The sequence below is a fragment of the Notamacropus eugenii genome, chromosome 5 (genome assembly GCF_028372415.1).
Source record: "Notamacropus eugenii isolate mMacEug1 chromosome 5, mMacEug1.pri_v2, whole genome shotgun sequence".
Classification (NCBI taxonomy): domain Eukaryota; kingdom Metazoa; phylum Chordata; class Mammalia; order Diprotodontia; family Macropodidae; genus Notamacropus; species Notamacropus eugenii.
In genome coordinates this window covers 461,389,243-461,406,636 of record NC_092876.1, presented here as the reverse complement: position 1 = coordinate 461,406,636, position 17,394 = coordinate 461,389,243, and the positions used below count along the sequence as shown (strand labels likewise).

The window sequence follows — 17,394 nt, the reverse complement described above, 5'->3', positions numbered from 1 at the left end:
TTTTTCTTGTCTTTAAAAACATTGATTGACTTCTCAATGTGGGGAACGAGAGGGAGGGAGAGAATTTGGAATTCGAAATTTAAAAAAAGAATGTTAAAATTGTTTGTACATGCAAGTGGGATAAAATATTAAATTTAAAAAAATTTTTGTTGTGTAGGAATAGTCTCTGAGAGGGGAAAGAAGAGGGGTGCTGGCAAAATTTTTGGTGAATAATAAAAAAATAAAAACTTATTTTAAAATAAATAAATTTGTGATGCTTTCTTTTTAGAAGGATGGTATCAGACTCCTCTGAGAAGCCGAAGGGTTCTGTTCATAATTCATGTGCCACTGTAAACTGTGGGAGACAAGAATTGCACATCCAGACCTCCTGTTTCCAGTTTTTCAGAACCTAGAGTAGCAGTCACCTGCCTCCTTTTCAAGTAAGCTTTGAATTGTTCATAAGATGGACAACAGGTTTTCTGTTTGGTATTTGATCCAACTTGCACTTGTGTTGACTAAATAGATGACTATTGAACCAAATAGACAATCAGAAATAGCTCTCTCTCTCTCTGTCTCTGTCTCTCTGTCTCTCTCTGTCTCTCTGTCTCTCTCTTTCTCTCTCTCTCTCTCTCTTTCTCTCTCTCTCTGTCTCTGTCTCTCTGTCTCTCTCTGTCTCTCTGTCTCTCTCTTTCTCTCTCTCTCTGTCTCTCTCTCTCTCTCTCTCTCTCTCTCTCTCTCTCTCTCTCTCTCTCTCTCTCTCCTCTTTTCTCCCCCTCCACTGCTCTTCTCTCCTCTCATTTCTTTGTTTCTGAAGCCTCTATAATACAGTTTTTGATCACGGTTGAATTACTTGTTTTGTTCTTCATGCTTTTCTGATACCTTCTATCCTTTCAACCATTTGACTTTCTCTTCATTGGTAATGACAAGTGTCAAATATTCCCAATATGCTTTTGTTTCCTGGGTTCCCTCAATATGTTACTTTTCCATTGCTTCTAGTCAAGCTATGCACTGCTTTTCTACCGTATCTCCCAGATAGATAGTGATGAAATCAAAGCACCACAGATCACTAGATAAGAGATAGAGAGCTGGAAAATAATCTCGTCCAAGCCCTTTGTTTTACATATTAGGAAACTGAGACTCAGAAAGGCTGGGTGACTTGTCCAAGGTAATACAGAGGCAGTTGGTTGGTACATCAGTAACTGTCTCCTCAGTTTCTTTAACTACAAAATAAGGATAATAATAACACCACCCATCTCATAAGGTTGTTGTGAGAATCAAAAGAGATAATTTCTAGAAAATTCTTTTGCTAGTGCCTGGAACATAGCTAGTGGGTTGTTGTCCTTCATTCTCGAAGAGGACCAAAATGGCATCACCATGATAAAGTCAAGTTTCAGTGTGTCCAACTTTGGCCGGTCAGACCAGTATGAGCTCGGAAAGCTCTACTACAGATTGGGCACAGATAGTCCATGTGAACATTTGGGGTGGTTACTCCAAATTTGTGCATCCTATGTTTCCTTTGGGCTGTCTCAATTCTGCTTTGCTCATAGACCACAGCACCCTTTCTGATGTGGGCATGCCATGCTGAGTGGTTCTGTGCCAGTGTCTCCCATGTCACACAATCAAATACAAAGTTCTTGAGAAAGACCTTGAGAGGGTCCTTGTATCACTTCTTCTGACCACTATGTGATCACCTGCCCCATGCAAGTTCTCCATAAAAAAATCTTTTTGGCAAGCATACATTTTGCATTCAAAGAATGTGGCCAGTCCATCAGAGCTGCGCTGTCTGAAGCATAGTTTGAATGCTTGGGCAATTTAGTTTGAGCAAGGACCTCAGTGTCTGGTACCTTATCCTGCCACGTGATCTTCAGAATCTTCCTAAGATAGTTCAGATGGAAGCAATTCAGTTTCCTGGCATGGAGCTGGTAGACTGTCCATGTTTCACAGGCATACAACAATGAGGTCAGCACAATGGCTCTGTAGACCTTCAATTTGGTAGTCAGTCTAATACCTCTTCTCTCCCATCCTTCCATTCAGAGCCTCCCAAACACTAGCTAGCTCTGGCAATGTGTGCGTCAACCTCATTGTCAATATGTACATCCCTGGAAAGTACACCACCAAGGTAAGTGAACTTATCCTCAGCATTCAAAACTTCTCCATTTGTTTTAACCGATGGTTCCACACATGGATGGTGTGATGGTGGCTGATGGAGCACCTGTGTTTTCTTGGTGTTAATTATTAGGCCAAAATTAGCACAGGCAGCAGAGAATTGATCCATACTTTGTTGCATCTCAGCTTCAGAGGCTGCATTGAGTGCACAATCATCTGCAAACAGAAAATCATGCACCAACACTCCTTTCACTTTGGTCTTGACTTGTAGCCTTTTCAAATTGAAGAACTTACCATCAGTACAGTAGTTGACCTTGATGCCGTATTTATCCTCATTAAAAACATTTGACAGCATGGCTGAAAACATCAAGCTATTTCACTCCATTGGTGAGTGGGAAGGCATAAGAGCATTGTCCTCTATCCAAAACTTGGGCAAACATGACATCATGAAATTGACGTACAATACTGATGAACTTCTCTGGGCAACCAAGAGGTAACACTCATTCACTGAATAGTCCTCAAGAAGAAGTGAGTCAAGGGATAGCCCCTTTAATTAGAAAGAGAAAAGAAAATAAATCAAGCTGGGAGGGGAAGATCCTCAGGGTTGCTGTTCCAAAGAGAAACAGTAACCATTGACATTCACTCTGAGCCAGGAGGGCCCAAAATACAGCCCTTAAGTGGAGCTTGGGCAGGGACCTATTGTGGTCCAATCTATGAATTTCTGTGTGAACTGGGTTTAAGGTTTTGTGAAAGAAGGAAAGAAAGAAAAGAAGGAAGGAAGGAAGGAAAGAAAAAAAGAGAAGGAAGAAATCTAGCCAGTGAACCCCAAGTTAGCTTGGCAACTTCTGGCCATCAGAATTTACCTTCTTTGGAGAGGAGAAGGAGAGGGAGATTGAGAGGATGAGCTGAGTTACCCAACTCATTGGGTCCCCATTTGGGCAGCTCAGACCACTCACAGGTTGTGTTTGCCCTTTGTTTTTGAAGAAGACCATGATATCAGGGAAAGGATGACATGACTTGCAGTTGACTTTGATTTGCCTCACTTTCCCCTCCAGAGCCACCTGGGTCCAGTGGCCAGATACTCTTCAGGATGACTGGAGATGGCTCAGCTAAATGATTTCAAAAGGGAGATGAGCATGCAGAACAGAATTTCAAAAATCCCTCTTTTGAGTTTGATGGCACAAATTCAACTAATATACCCACTAAACCAAGACAGAGTAATTTTTTAAAAAGGGTTTTAAAAAGGGTTATCTGTTATAATTATCATGAACAAATGCATTTTCCCATTGTATTTGACAGAGTTCAAAAACATTTCAGGACCTGAACAAAACAGTATGCATCTAGGTGGCACAGTAAATAAAGTTCAGGGCATAAAGTCAGGAAGAGTCATCCTCCAGACTTCAAATCCAACCTTTGACACTGATGAGCTGTGCAACCCTGGCCAAGTCACTTAACCTTGTTTGCCTCAGCTTCCTCATCTATAAAATGAGCTGGAGAAGGAAATGGCAAGCCACTCCAGGATCTTTGCCAAGAAAACCTCAAATGGAGTCACAGAGAGCTGGACACGATTGAAATGATTGAACAGCGACAGAACAGTACACGTGTCAGCTGTTGCCATGGCAAGGACCATAGGAGGAAAAGTGGAGCTAATTAGGAATAGTCCTAAGGACAGGTGTCAAATATCACTATGGAAGAAGTGGTATGAAAAAATTACTGAAGAACTGTGAATAGACATTGGGAAATAGTGTTGCCTCTGGACTCAGAGGGCCTGCGTTCAAATCCTGCCTATGGCCCTTATTTTTCATATGAAGGGGACAGTGAAGGGATCAAGTATTTATTAAATATCTACTATCCCCATTGACAGTTAAAGAGCAAGGGCGAGAGACTTGCCCTGGTTCACACAGCTATTAAGTATCTGGGGTTAGATTTGAACTTAGCTCTTCCTGATTCCAGATCTAGTACTCTGTCCACTGTGCCACCAGCTGCCAAATCAAAAGTCCAAAGAATAATGATGAGTGGATTTATATGGAGTCTAAAAGAGCATGACCTCATAGTTAAAGCCTTGAATCTGGTATCTGAAGACTTGGATCTGAATCCTTTTTCAGACACTATCTAGGAGGCCAAGGGCAAATCATTAAATATCTCAGAGACACAATTTCCTGCTAACCTTTTGCATTTGTTCTTGGTTACTTGCCGTCATTTCCATCTCCTCTCCTTTGATTTGCACAACCTGTGTGCAGTAGTACTTAAGAAGGATTTAAAAAGAACTTAACCTACTCTAGGCCTTGATCTAAGACTGTAAATTGCAGAAAATTTGTAGTTGCATTGTTTCCTTTCTGGGGATAACCTTAAATCAGTGAAATCACAGATCTGGTCCCTATGCTAGACTCTATGCTTTCAACTTCTAAACAAATTCAAGTCAGACTACCTCATATCCATATTATTCTCTTTAGACAACTCCCCTTTTTCCTCCTCATTGAATTATTTTTCTCATCTTTTTGGAATTTCATTTTTCAGATTCCCTCCTTTTCAACTGACTCCCACAAAATAAGGCATTCAATCCTCCCTATCCTTTCTCTAAACTGTTTGAAATCTGTTCAGCCAAAATCTAGTCAAATAATATCTGAATTTCCTCTCCTTCAGCCTCATGTCAAAGCGGTCCAAATGAAGACAGGGACTGGTACTCAGACCCAGACTTCTGCTTCTCCCTTCACTGATCTTTATTCAAATGCTCTCTACCATGTTTTTGCTATGGAGTCCCTGGATTTCCTCATATAAGTGTAACTTCTTTGTAAACAATGCTACTACACCTCTCTCCACTCCTGAGAGTCTCCACCCTCCCCAGGGATCTATATAGTCCTCCAGACTTTTAACACCACTTTGTAGTTGAGGTTCTCCATCCCTCCACAGGGAAAAACATTGAGTTAGTAGTGAATCAAGCAACAACCCTGATGACCACCCGTCATCAATATAGTCCTCCTGACTTAAAGCTTTAGAGTGGGGTGCAAGGCAGACAGTAGGGGGGCAAAACTGGGACTTGCTTAAGAGTGTAACCAGAAATGCACAGTCAGCATAACTCAGAAAACTAGTGGGGGGAAAGGTTTAAGTGGCTATATATCTTGCCACTGCTTGGCAACAGTTCTGTGTGGTCTCAGAACTGGGTGTTTTCCAGAAATTTCTCTTTTTTCCTTCATAAGGAAAATCAGCATCACACAGGAATTCCTTTTCAATATCCAGGAGATTTTGCTCCTAAGTTCATCCACTTCTCCTGGAGTTTCCTCCACTGTTCAATCACTTTCTTTCACTACTGTTGGCACCTAACATTCCTTCAACTCCCAACGTGCCCCAGGGATTACTCATAATCCTATCACAGCCTCCAATCACTGATATCTCTGGTACTATGTGATTTCCTTCTTTTCTGTTGTTATGGAATTCCTTTTCTGGGGAGATATGCCTTCCTACAGAAGCCTCAAAGAGGCTCAGGCTTTTCCCACTAGAACACCAAGTTTCTTCATCTTGTCCATCTCTTATCTGCATCTTTTAGCTCTGATTCTTCTTTTAAAGATGGATTTCATTACCCTGGCTTAGGTATTTGACCAGACCATTGAGTCATGACTGAATGAATCAACCCCACATGTTTATGGGAATGTTTCCGCCTGTCATAGAATCATGCCTTCATTGTCAGAGCAAAGTCCTCATCAGTGGATGACAAGAAGGACCCAGGATAATTTCGGAGTTTATATTTTCTAGAGAAGGTATTTACCCTTCATTTTTCTTATCCCAAATGTCACTAATGAATTTCATGTCACCAAATTTCAGTGAAACATGTAAGGTCAAATTTTCCTTTCTGTAAGTATCTCTAGGTCACCATGTTTATTACACATATTTATACATTTTATATGATCATTTGAAGTGTTGGGTTTTATTACTGGTTCTCTCCAATCAATCAATCAATTAACAAGTATTTATTAAATACCAACTTAAGCACAGGGCCTTTGATGGACACTGAGTCAGAGTACCTCAAATTCACCTCTTTCAACAACTTCCCTTTTTCTTCCTCATTAAATCATTTCTCTCATGTCTTTGGAATTTCACTTTTCAGATTCCCTCCTTTCAAACCGACTCCTACAAAATATTAAGGAATTCGATCCTCCCTATCCCTTCTCTGAACTGTTTGAAATAAGTAAGTAGGAAGTATAAAAAGTGAAATAATCCCTACTATCAAGGAAATTAAATGCTAATGCTAATGGCAGAAGGGAAAGAGAGACAAGTACATATAAAAATGTGTACAACATAAATAGAAAGCGAATAAATACAAATACATTAAAAAGTAGTTAAATAAAAATTAATGACAGAGGAAGGGCATTATTAGTTGGTGAGGAAGGGGTGTGAGGAAAAGCTTCATGCCAAAGATGGTGTTTCAGTTGCATTTCAAAGGAAGAGGGACTGTCTGGGTAAGGAGGGACTCAAAGGTAAGGAGGCAGTTAATTTCAGGCATGGGAGCCAGCCAGTGCCAAAGACCCGGTAGACTGGAGGTGGAGCTTCATCTATGAGAACAGACAGAAGGCTAGGCTTCTAGCCATGGCTGTATCACAGTGTTCAAGGAAGAGTAATGTCCCACAAAGCTGGGTGACAGCTTGGGACCAGGTCGTATGGGGCTTTCAATGCTAAACAGAGATTATATTTGATCCTAGAGGCAAGGGGTTACCATAGAAGTTTATTAAATAGGAGGATCACATGGTCAGATTGTGAGCTTAAGGAAAGTAACTTTGGCAATAGTGTATAGGATGGACTAAATAAAGCAAGAGGCACAGAGAGCAACTCGAAGGCTGTTACAACAATCTAAATGAGCTGAGGTGTTGGCTATGTGAGCAGAGAGAAGGAGTTCCATTAAAGAGATGTTGTGAAGGCAAAATTGACAAAAACTGGCAATTGATTAAATATGTGGAGAGGAGAATAACACTGAGATGACAAACCTTGGAAAGTGGAAAGACTGGGGTACCTTCAACAGAAAAAAGGGAAGTTAGGAAGAGAGGAGAGTTTAAGTAGCTTAATTTTAGACATGTTGAGTTCAAGATGTCTCCAGAATATCCTGTTTGAAATGTTCAGTAGGCAACTGGTAACGTGGGACTGCATTTCAGGGGAAAAACTGGTGCTGTATATGTGAAATTGGGAGTTATCTATTTAGAAATGATAATTAAACCCAAGGGAACTACGAAGTTACTAAGAAGGAATATAAAGGAAGAAAGGAAGGGGACGGACAGAACTTTGGGGAATGTCCAAGGTCACAGGAAATGATATGGATGATGAACCAGCAAAAACAATGTGAGGAGTAGTCAGATGGACAAGAAGCAGACTGGGAGAGTATAGCATCACCAAAACCCAGAGGGGAGAAAGTATCCCAGAGGAAGGTGTTCAACAGTGTCGAATGCAACAGATAAATCAAGAAGGATTAGGACTGAAAAAGACCATCACATTTGGAAATTAAGAGATCGCCGATAACTTTGGAGAGACTGGTTTCAGTTGAATGATGAGGTTAGAAGCCAGACTGAAAAGGGTTGAGGAGTAAGGAAATGAGAGGAGAGAAGTAGAGATAGTAACTAAGAAGAGCTAAAATTTTCAAGGAATTTAGCTGAGAGATGGAGGAAAGATATTGTATGATATCTTGAAATGCTAGGATCTAAGTGAAGGATTTATAAGGATCAGGATATTTGGCAATATTTAGAGGTGGTAGGGAAGCAATCAATTGATAGGGAGAAGGTGAAGATGAGCTAGAGAGGTGTTATTCTGGATGCAATATATGCAAGAGAAAATGGGAAGGGATGGCATCAAGTACTCATATAGAGGGGGTGGCCTGGACAAGGACATCCCTTTGTTAGAAATTGAGGAAAAGAAAGCCAGAATGGGAGATGACAACAAGGGTTTTGGTGATGAAGAGAATGGAAAAAGAAGGAACTCACATCAAATGGACCCAATTTGTTTTCAATAAACTTAAAGGCAGAAAGTCTTGAGCTGAGGTGAGAGTGTGGTGAGGGCAGCGGGGTGGGGGGAAAGTGGGCAGAGGAGGGCACAGTTGGGATGGGTAGAGAGTTTGAGGAGGGAAGACAAGGTTTGTAATGGCTACTGTAGAGAGCGAGATAGGAAATCAATTAAAGAGGATTAAAAAATCTGCCCTGCTGCATTGAGGACTCACCTGAGATTGTGTAACAAATTTTAACGTACCCAATCAGCAGGATTGTGAGACTTCTGTCTGCATTCAGTGGCTTGTGAGCAGGAACAGAAGTAACTTGCAGCTGACGTTTGATAAGAGAAGAGGAGCTATAATAGGACAGAGAGACAAGGAATTTAAGAGCACAGAGGATAGCATAGCATTGAAAAGACTAACTATTGGATGGAGATTTGAGAGGGAGGAGAGTGAAATAAAAAACTAAGGTAATAAACAACCTGTGAAAGCACTGAAGAATGGAGATACTGATGTACTCAATGTCCACAAAGAACAGGTTTTGGAAGGGTGAGGCACAGAGACAGATAAGAGAATGTCAGAATTTCTCATTAGGGAGGGAGATCACATGGGAGCCATGAAAACTCTTCTTGGAAACTCCTGCTAATCTTCTTTCCTTGCACTTGCTACTTCTTTGTTGTTAGGCTTATCAGCTTTAATTATAATAATAATTAGACCTGCTCTCTTTTCAGTTTAAAGCCCTAAATAAAATTCACAAGACTCTAAGAAAATATGTTTTTATCAATTCACTTCGAGTGCTTTCCATGTCTTGCTACAAGCCTATCATTCTCATATTTTCTGGACCCATATATTCTTATACTATTCTGGACCCATGGTCCAGAAGTCCAAATCTCTTTCTCAAACAGTATCTTCTTAGTCAGATGTTAATTTTCTTTTATGAATCCTCTACCATCAATCAGCAATACTGATGAAAGCAGCACCCTGCTTCTAGGGTCTTCAATTGTTTTGACCAATACCCCTAGAAATTCTCCCTAGGTTCCATCTGGTGGTATCATAAATATGAGAGCTGGGTAACGTTCATCCAATCTGAAAGAAGATCCCCATATATTCTGAATACATGCCCAGGGACACAGTGGACTTTTCTGCTGTTTATGTCAATCAACTAGAATTTACTAAATTCCTGCTCTGCACTAGGGGGGTACAAGTATGAAGAATGAAGCAATGCCTACACACGCACAAAAAAAAAGTGACATTCTAATGGGGGAGACAAGGACACACAAAAATAGATCTTGCCTAACTATAACATTAACAAACAACAATATAATAAGCCGTTAAATACAAGCAAGGTAGTATGAGAAGGAGAGCATTACAATTGAGGATGGGAGGGCTCCACAGCTGTATCTTAAAGGAAGAGCAACACTCTGTGGGACAGAGGGAGCACTTTCCAGGCACGGGAGACAGACAGTGTGAAGGCACAGAGACAGGAGAGAGAATATCCCACGTGAAGCACAGAGAGGTCAGTTTGGCTGGATCACAGAGTGTGGGAGGAGAAGCAATGTCCAGTAAAACTGGAAATGAGGCCAGTCATTGTGGTTTTGCTTTCCTTTGTGTCTTCAGTGTTTAGCACAGTGCCTGGAGCATACTAAGTACTTAATAAGTGCTTGATAATGGTGGTGATGAGGATGAAAGCCTGGTTGGGGCCACATTGACAAACAGCTGCCAGAGAATCTTCCAGCACCACTGCCCATCTCTTCCTCTACCCTAATCCCTTCCTTTCACCAGAGAAGAAACAGAAGTACAGAGAGCCCTGCCCAAGGCCATAAAGGCAGCAAGTAGAAGAGCAGAGATCTGAACCTGGGCCCTTTGGCTCCATGTCCAGCACATTTACCACTATACCACACTGTCTCTCATAGGTAAAGTGAATTCAACATATCCATCAGTGTTTCCTTTAATATGGGAAGGGCGGATGAGAGCAGAACCTCAGCCAATGCGCAGGATAGAACATAGATCTCTCAGTCACCAGAGGGTGTTACCACACGCAGCCAGACCAGCAGTAGTTAACAGGATGAGGTAGGGAAGGGAGCAGCTGCAACCACTGTAACAGGAAAAAAAACCTCACTGTTTCCACAGTCTGGAGTTACAATTAAGCTGTGTACTAAATCAGAGCGGAGCAGAGGTATGTTACTGATGGTGTCCCTTCATGACTGGCCCTCATGATTCTGCCACTTTTAAATACATGGGAGCAAAGAAGGAAAGAAGGCAAGACCCTTACCTAATCAAACTGCATGGTCACAGTGGGCTGGGGCCCACAGATGCCTCCCCTCCCTTGGGTCCTGAAGGGATAGTCCCATCTGGAGAGGGCAACCAGAAGGGAATAAGCATCCTGTGTTTCTGTATTCCCCTAGGTGGGATGTCTGAGCCAGTAAGCTGCTAGAGCACCTGCCACTGGAAACTACAACGAGGGATCAAATGGTGACAGCTTGAGCCTCAGAATCAGTTCCTGCTAGGGACTTTACTGAAGCCTCTCTCTTTCACTCCAGGCAAATAGTGGCTGGAGATCTTGATGGTGGAAGCGAAAGCAGGCAGCTGCCAAGTGGTAAAAATGACAAGAATAATACCTGGCATTTCTGTCATACCAATATTTTCAAAAATTTTTATAAAAAATATTTAATATTTTCAAAATGCTTTTCATATATTATCTTATTAGATCCTCACAACAACCATGTGAAATAGGTACATTATTATCCCCATTTTACAGATGACAAAACTGAGACTGAGGGAAGTTAAGTGATTTTCCCAGCATCACACAGCTAACAAGTTTCTGAGGTAGGATTTGAACTCAGGTCTTCCTGCCTCCAGGTCTAATATGCTATCCACTATGCCACCTAGCTGATCTACGCAGGGAGAAGACAGCATAGGTGTATGTGCATGAAATGGTGTCTACTCAAACCAGACACTCAGAAAAGTAGAATTCTTGGTGATGTTATCCAATTATAATCCACTACCCATTTCAAAAATGGAAAATTTCATAAACATTGTCTTATGCAAATGATTCCTTTTCAGAGGTGTCTGAGAAGGTATCAGGGTTTGTGCAAAGCTGAGTCAATCGTACTACCAGCACATGAACGGCATCTTATTCAAAGAGCACTTTAAATAACAGAAACTTTGAGTCAAATGCATTCCAGTGCATGGAATCTGAACCTGTATAATGGTTATGAGATTATAATGCAGACCATCCGTAAGGTGCCAACAAGGTCGAAAATTCTATTCTCTCGTCGTTGTTTTTCAGTTGTGTCCAACTCTTCACGACCCTATTTGGCATTTTCCTGGCAAAAAGACTGGAGTGGTTTACCATTTCCTTCTCCAGCTCATTTGACAGATGAGGAAACTGAGGCAAACAGGGTCTTTTCCAGGGTCACACAGCTCATGTCTGAGGCCAGATTTTTCACTCAGGAAAATAAGTCTTCCTGTCTCCAGGCCTAGCACTCTATCCATTATGCCACTTAGCTGCCCCTCTCTACTCTAAGGGAGCATGTTACAGGAACCAAAATGTTGCCCACAACATAGTTACATAAACCTAGCTTTTGCAAATGGTTAGTATTCCTTAAGACAAAAGGTTTTGCGTTGTATTCTCATATGCATAGATATACTATACATCCAAAATACTGAAGAATAATCGGTCCCATATTCTTGTACTTACTTATCTTCTTCTGTGTTGTATTCCCCAGGAGAATGCAAGGTCCTTGAGAGCAGAGGCCTTATCTTTATATCATTCATGCCTAATATAGCATCTTGAACAAATTAGATGCTTAATAATTACTTGTTGAATTAAATCATTTATTTGTGTAATATTTACGGTTTGTAACTACTTCTATATGCTTTGCAGTTTAGCATTTTTTATTACATATTATCTTACTCTGTAAATAACTTGTGACTGGGTTTGTGATCTTATTTTCCCCATGATATAGTAAGCCCCTCATATCTTAATTTCAAGGTGCAGAGCCAAGGGTTCCCAAAGTGGGTGATACTGTCCTCTGGTGGGCGCTGGGGTGATCCAGGGACTGGTAGTAACCTCAGCTGTAATTCGGGGGCATTGAATAAAAATAAGGGGGTGGTGAAATCACAAGGAAAGAAGAGAAGAAAAACTGTTCACACATGTTTCATCTGTGTAGGAGAGTTAAAGCTGTAGTGATCACATTCTTTTCGAAATAAACATACAAAATGCAAGTTACAATTAGTGGTCAAATCCACTAATAGGTTTTAACAAGAAGCGTTGGCAGGCAGCATGTCCCACTTTGTTGGATCAGCAGGAATATGCGCATGTAATGACTTGTTTACAATATAATACTATATAGTTACATGATACAATATTATGTCATCAAAAGTTCAATGTAGGAAAAAACCAACAAATTTACAATAAATTATTAAATTTACAATGCATCATTTTTTTAAAAAAACTTTTGTATTTTTTTAAATGATGCAAATTTCAAAAAAAAAAAAGTTAAAGCATTAAAGAAAGTAGATTTCCAGGGGAGTTCTGAGTAATTTTTTTTTTTAAAGAGGGTAGTAGTAAGTTTGAGAACCTCTGGTGTAGACCAATAACAATCACACTGTGTGCCTGTCTTTCCTCTGACCTCCCCACCACAAGGCTGCAACTTCTCCTGTGCATAATATCTCCACACAAATCCATTTTAAATGAACATCAGAAGCAACCTTGATGGTAAAGTACTTAGCACAATGCCTAGTTCATAGTTTAATAAATGTTTATTGACTGGCAAAAGAAATTGCCAAAAGACAACATGTAGCCTGAGGAGTCTGCCTTGCATGTGAGGCAGGTTTCCATTCTGATTGTATAGGTCCAAGCCTTAGGTCTTCCCCATCCCACCCTGAACTGCTGCCCTGAGCTTTATTGGGGGGCCCCACCAAAATGTCAGGATACATTTCTTTGCGTCTACCAGCTATTCAGAGCTCAGACAGCAGATGGGGCTGTTACATCACCCTTTCCCACTGCTTATGCAGATGGACAGCTCCCAGGTAGGCAAAAATCCAAACATACTAATTGGCCAAACTGTAATTATAGTTTTTGTGCTTAAGGTCAGGAACCCTGGAATATAGAAAGGCCACTGTTGGAGTGATTGCTACTGATTGTGTGTGGGATGTGGTCAATCTAGGGACAAAACTACTGGAGCTTCTTATTTTTATTAATTATTCTTGCTAATTAGTTGCTAAGCTCAGGTGTTTCTACTGATAAAGAATAATATTGTCAGTGTCCTCAAAATTTTAGTGCTGTCCAAGAGAGACAGACAAATAGACAAAAAGAGACAGATATAGAGGAGAGAGATCAAAAAAGAGAAAGGAGAGAGAGAGAGGGAGGGGGGGAAGAGGAGATGGAGAGAGACAGACAGACAGAGAGGACACATAGAGATAGAACAGTTAACAGTGCTGGCAAGTCTATCCAGCTTTCTACCCAGTGAACATATTCCCCAAAGTAAGCCCAAGATGAGATGGGAATCTAGCACCCCAAACCCCAATATCATGCTCCCTCCACTTCCCAGCAGACTCTGCTGTCCTACTTACTCCCTACTTACAGTGGAGCAAGTAGAGCCTTGTCTGGCCATAGCACATGCTCCATTCCATTTTACACCGGAGTCCGCCTGACTCACCCCTTACAGCCAATCCTTATCCAGAAATTACAGCTCTGTCTTTCCAACTTTCTTTTACCTATTATGAGATAGAAATTAATATTACCTCTGATTTCTACTGATTGACCTTACAGCATAATTGGTTTTATTCTGTGTTGATTTTTATAAAGGTCAGTTCCTGCCTGAATTGGTCTGGAACAAGAATGTGGTCTCTTCCAATCAATATTGGCTTAAGGGCTTGGTTGAAAGGGAAGGTGTTATCATTAACATGATGATAATGAGGATGATAATACCTTTCCCTTGGAATTAGCCCCTGGGACATTTGCTTGCTAAAAGTTTAACCTGGGAAATGTTTTGTTGCTTATAAACAAAAACTAGATTAGACTGAGCCCTCCCCAAAAGACAATTCGTCTGCCCTTTTCTCAACTTTTAAAATTATGGAGCATTTAAAAAAATGCTCTCCTCCAAAAGGAAAACTAATTGACTGGTCCCGATTAGGGTGGTGCTGATTTTGTAGCCAAGATACTAGAGGCAGCGGAGGCCCACAAAACAATTAACCTTCTTCATTGTCCCAGGGAGCAAGATCATCCCCAACGGAAGGTCAACCCACCTCTCCCAGCTGTAACCCATCGTGGTATTTCCCCAACCACCCGGAACACCTCCTCAATCTCAATAAAGTGAGGTTTTACTTCTCATCAAGGCACTGACCTGCCTGAGGGAGCCAGTTGGACCCACTTTATTACCAGCTGATTACTGTTCTTCTTGATAAACTTATCTCAATCAGAGAACATGTGCTTTAGTTTGTTTTTATTGCATTTTACTTTCCAAACTACATGGTTCTAGCATACCAGAAGCTATTTGCTACTACGGTGTAATGATAATCTCAATGGGAAGATCTTTCCCATTCATTAATAGGCCCATGTGACCTGCCTGAATCACATGGAAGTTTGAGTTACATGGTGCCCTTGCTGAATGGGTGAAATAGGAAGAGGCAGAGCTAGAGCAGAGCTGAGAGGAAGTTAAGTCAGAGAGCAGTCAGAGGAAGGATGCAGGCAAACAGGCAGTGGGCTAGTGTGAGTGAGAGAGCTTGTTCATGATTTGTTTAATGGAGCTGGCTTGTGGGAAGCCTGGGGAGGGGGGGCAGGGAAGCCTTCGGGATGGTATTGTCCTCTGCATTGTTATTACGTAGAGATTTTTGTTACTATAATGGATTTGGTTTTCTGGTGTCTGAATGAGTGTTTTGGTTCTGTCTTCCATGTGGAGAGTCTGTGGTATTTGATGATTCAGAATTGCACTGGCATATTCACAGCTGCCGTAGGCACTGTGAATATCATATTAGCACTACATATGGAAAGAGGATAATTTTGCTATATGCAACTTCCACCTTACATGCCAACTTTAGAATCTAACCACTATGTTAGATGCAATTCCATTCTAAGTCATGGATCAGGAAGAATTATAATGAACAGATGAGCCAAAAGTTGGCACCATGAGTTCCAAGACTAGATTTCTGGGGCAAAATTTGACTTAGTTTCACAGACAACAGACAGTGCACAAACAGGTTACCAGATGGGCAAGTAGTACCAATGGAGTTCTATTCACAAGTATTGGCTCTTTTTTTTTTAAATGTACCAAAAAATCTCTCCTTCCTAATGAGGGCAAATTGTCTTAACCTTGAAGGGAATCTTCTTTTTTAAAACTATATTGGGTATTTTTTTCAATTGGTAAAAATCTACCTTCTTTCCTCCATCTCTGCTCCTACCCTAGCCCCAACTGAGAATAAAAGAAAAACAAAACTGTTGCAAATATGTATATATACATATATATGCATACACATATATAATCACATGTATGTGTGTGTGTGTGTGTGTATACATGATTTGTGTGATTAATTCAGTACTTTTAAGTCCTTCATTTCTGTCTCAGGTGGTAGGTAGCATATTTCCTCATTAGTCCTCTGGGATCCTGGTTGGTAATTACACTGATAGAATTCCTAAGTCTTCAAAGTTGTTTGCTTTTACTAATATTGTTGTCACTGTATATTTTCCTGTTTCTATTTCCCTCACTCTGCTTCACTTCATAGAAGTGTTCCTAGGTTTCTCTAAAACTATTCTCTTCATCATTTCCCACAACACAATAGTGTGCCATCTCATTTACTTCAACTTGTTCAGCCATCCTCCAATGGGCACCCCCTCAGATTCCATTCTTTGACACTTCAAAAAGAACTATAAATATTATTTTTGTCTATCTTTGGTTTGTTTTGCTTAGGACTGCTCTCTCTCTTAATCTACCTTCCTTCTAATTCCTCCTTCCCCTTCTCCACTTTCCCTCCTATTTTCCTATAGAGTGAAATATATTTCTCTATCCAACTGCATGTATCTTTGTATTCTTCCATCTCTAAACCTGTTCAGATAAGAATTAAGTTTAAGTGTCAGCCTTTCCCTTTCTACTCTTCCTTCTTGTTTATATAGATTTCTACTTGTGTACCCTGATTATGGGAAGAGAAGGGAAGGGAAGGGAAGGGAAGGGGTATTGGTTAGATCAATGTGACTTGTATAGTACTCATTTTCTATACCATCCATATCCCTCCCTTCCTCTACTTCATTAATCTCCAGGGACTCCCTATTTCCTCCAGGATCAAATATAATACATGGTTTGGCTTTTAAAAGCCTTTCTTAAACTTACTCTTTCCTACTTCCCCAGGTTTCTTATATCTTATTATGACCCCACCGGCCTCTGCTGTTTCTTGAACAAGACATGCCATCTCCTGACTCTGGACATTTCTACCACTATCGCCCATGTTTGGAATTCTCTCTTCCTCATCTCTGTGGCCTGGCCTCCTTCAAGCCCCCAGCTCAAATCCCACCTTCTGCAAAAAGCCTTTACTCCTTCACACTAATGCCTTCCTTCTGTTGATTATCGCCAAGTTATTCTGTCCATATCTTGTTTGCACATAGTTGCCTTCATATTTTCTCCCTCACTAGGTTCTCAGCTCTTTGAGAGCAGGGGGTGTGACATGGTCAGACCTGTGCTTTAGGAAGATCAATTTGACAGCTGAGTACTGTTCCCTCCAATCTTTGAACATTATAATTAGTTGCAGAGATAAAGGAGGAAGACAAGAAGAGGGTGGCAGCTAAGGCTAGCTCCCCCATGACTTTTCTTGCAAATGTATGATTCATTGTATAGAAATGGAAGTTTGCTCTCATGGTGGTGGCTGGGATTCCTTATCTATGTAATCCCAGAGCTAAGGACAGGAAATAGCATCAGAAAATTGAGATGCCAATAGTCTCATCCTTGGCCTGAATTTCTTAACTATCAGAAGTTAGTCTCAAAATGTTAATGCGTGTAGTCTATAAAGATGCAGTAAAGAGGTCCACATTCACTCAAAGTTTTTGCTCACTTACATTGGAGTACCTTGCACCTATGAAACTGATAAGCAGGCAGTAGTTATGTTCTTATAGTTTGAAGTATAATCAAAGCCTATTTTTTACCATATCATTATCTAGTTTTATCTGCAGTTTTCATTTAATAGTCATTCCAATCTCTAGTATTTTTTTCAGCAAGATTTTTATCAGATAGAAGCCATTTATTGGCAGCTATTTGGTGCAGTGGACAAGGCACTGGGCCTGCAGTCAGGAAGACCTGAGTTCAAATCCAGCTTCAGATAGGATATAGTTATCATACAGCCAGGTCTATGAAGTTCCT

The 17,394-nt window shown here is 40.7% G+C and overlaps 1 protein-coding gene across 2 annotated transcripts in view; it reads right to left on the bottom strand.

Annotated features, from left to right (window-relative positions):
• The window catches only part of TMEM45A (transmembrane protein 45A), a 132,578-nt gene that overhangs the window by 99,143 nt on the left and 16,041 nt on the right, over positions 1-17,394 (bottom strand). Inside the window, exon 1 of one of the 2 annotated variants that reach the window (XM_072615397.1) lies at positions 8,279-8,362. The exons of the other annotated variant lie outside the window; for it this stretch is intronic. The gene's annotated coding sequence lies outside the window, so the exon portion shown is untranslated. Of the gene's footprint in view, positions 1-8,278; positions 8,363-17,394 lie in introns of those variants that run through there. 2 annotated transcript variants of the gene reach the window in all.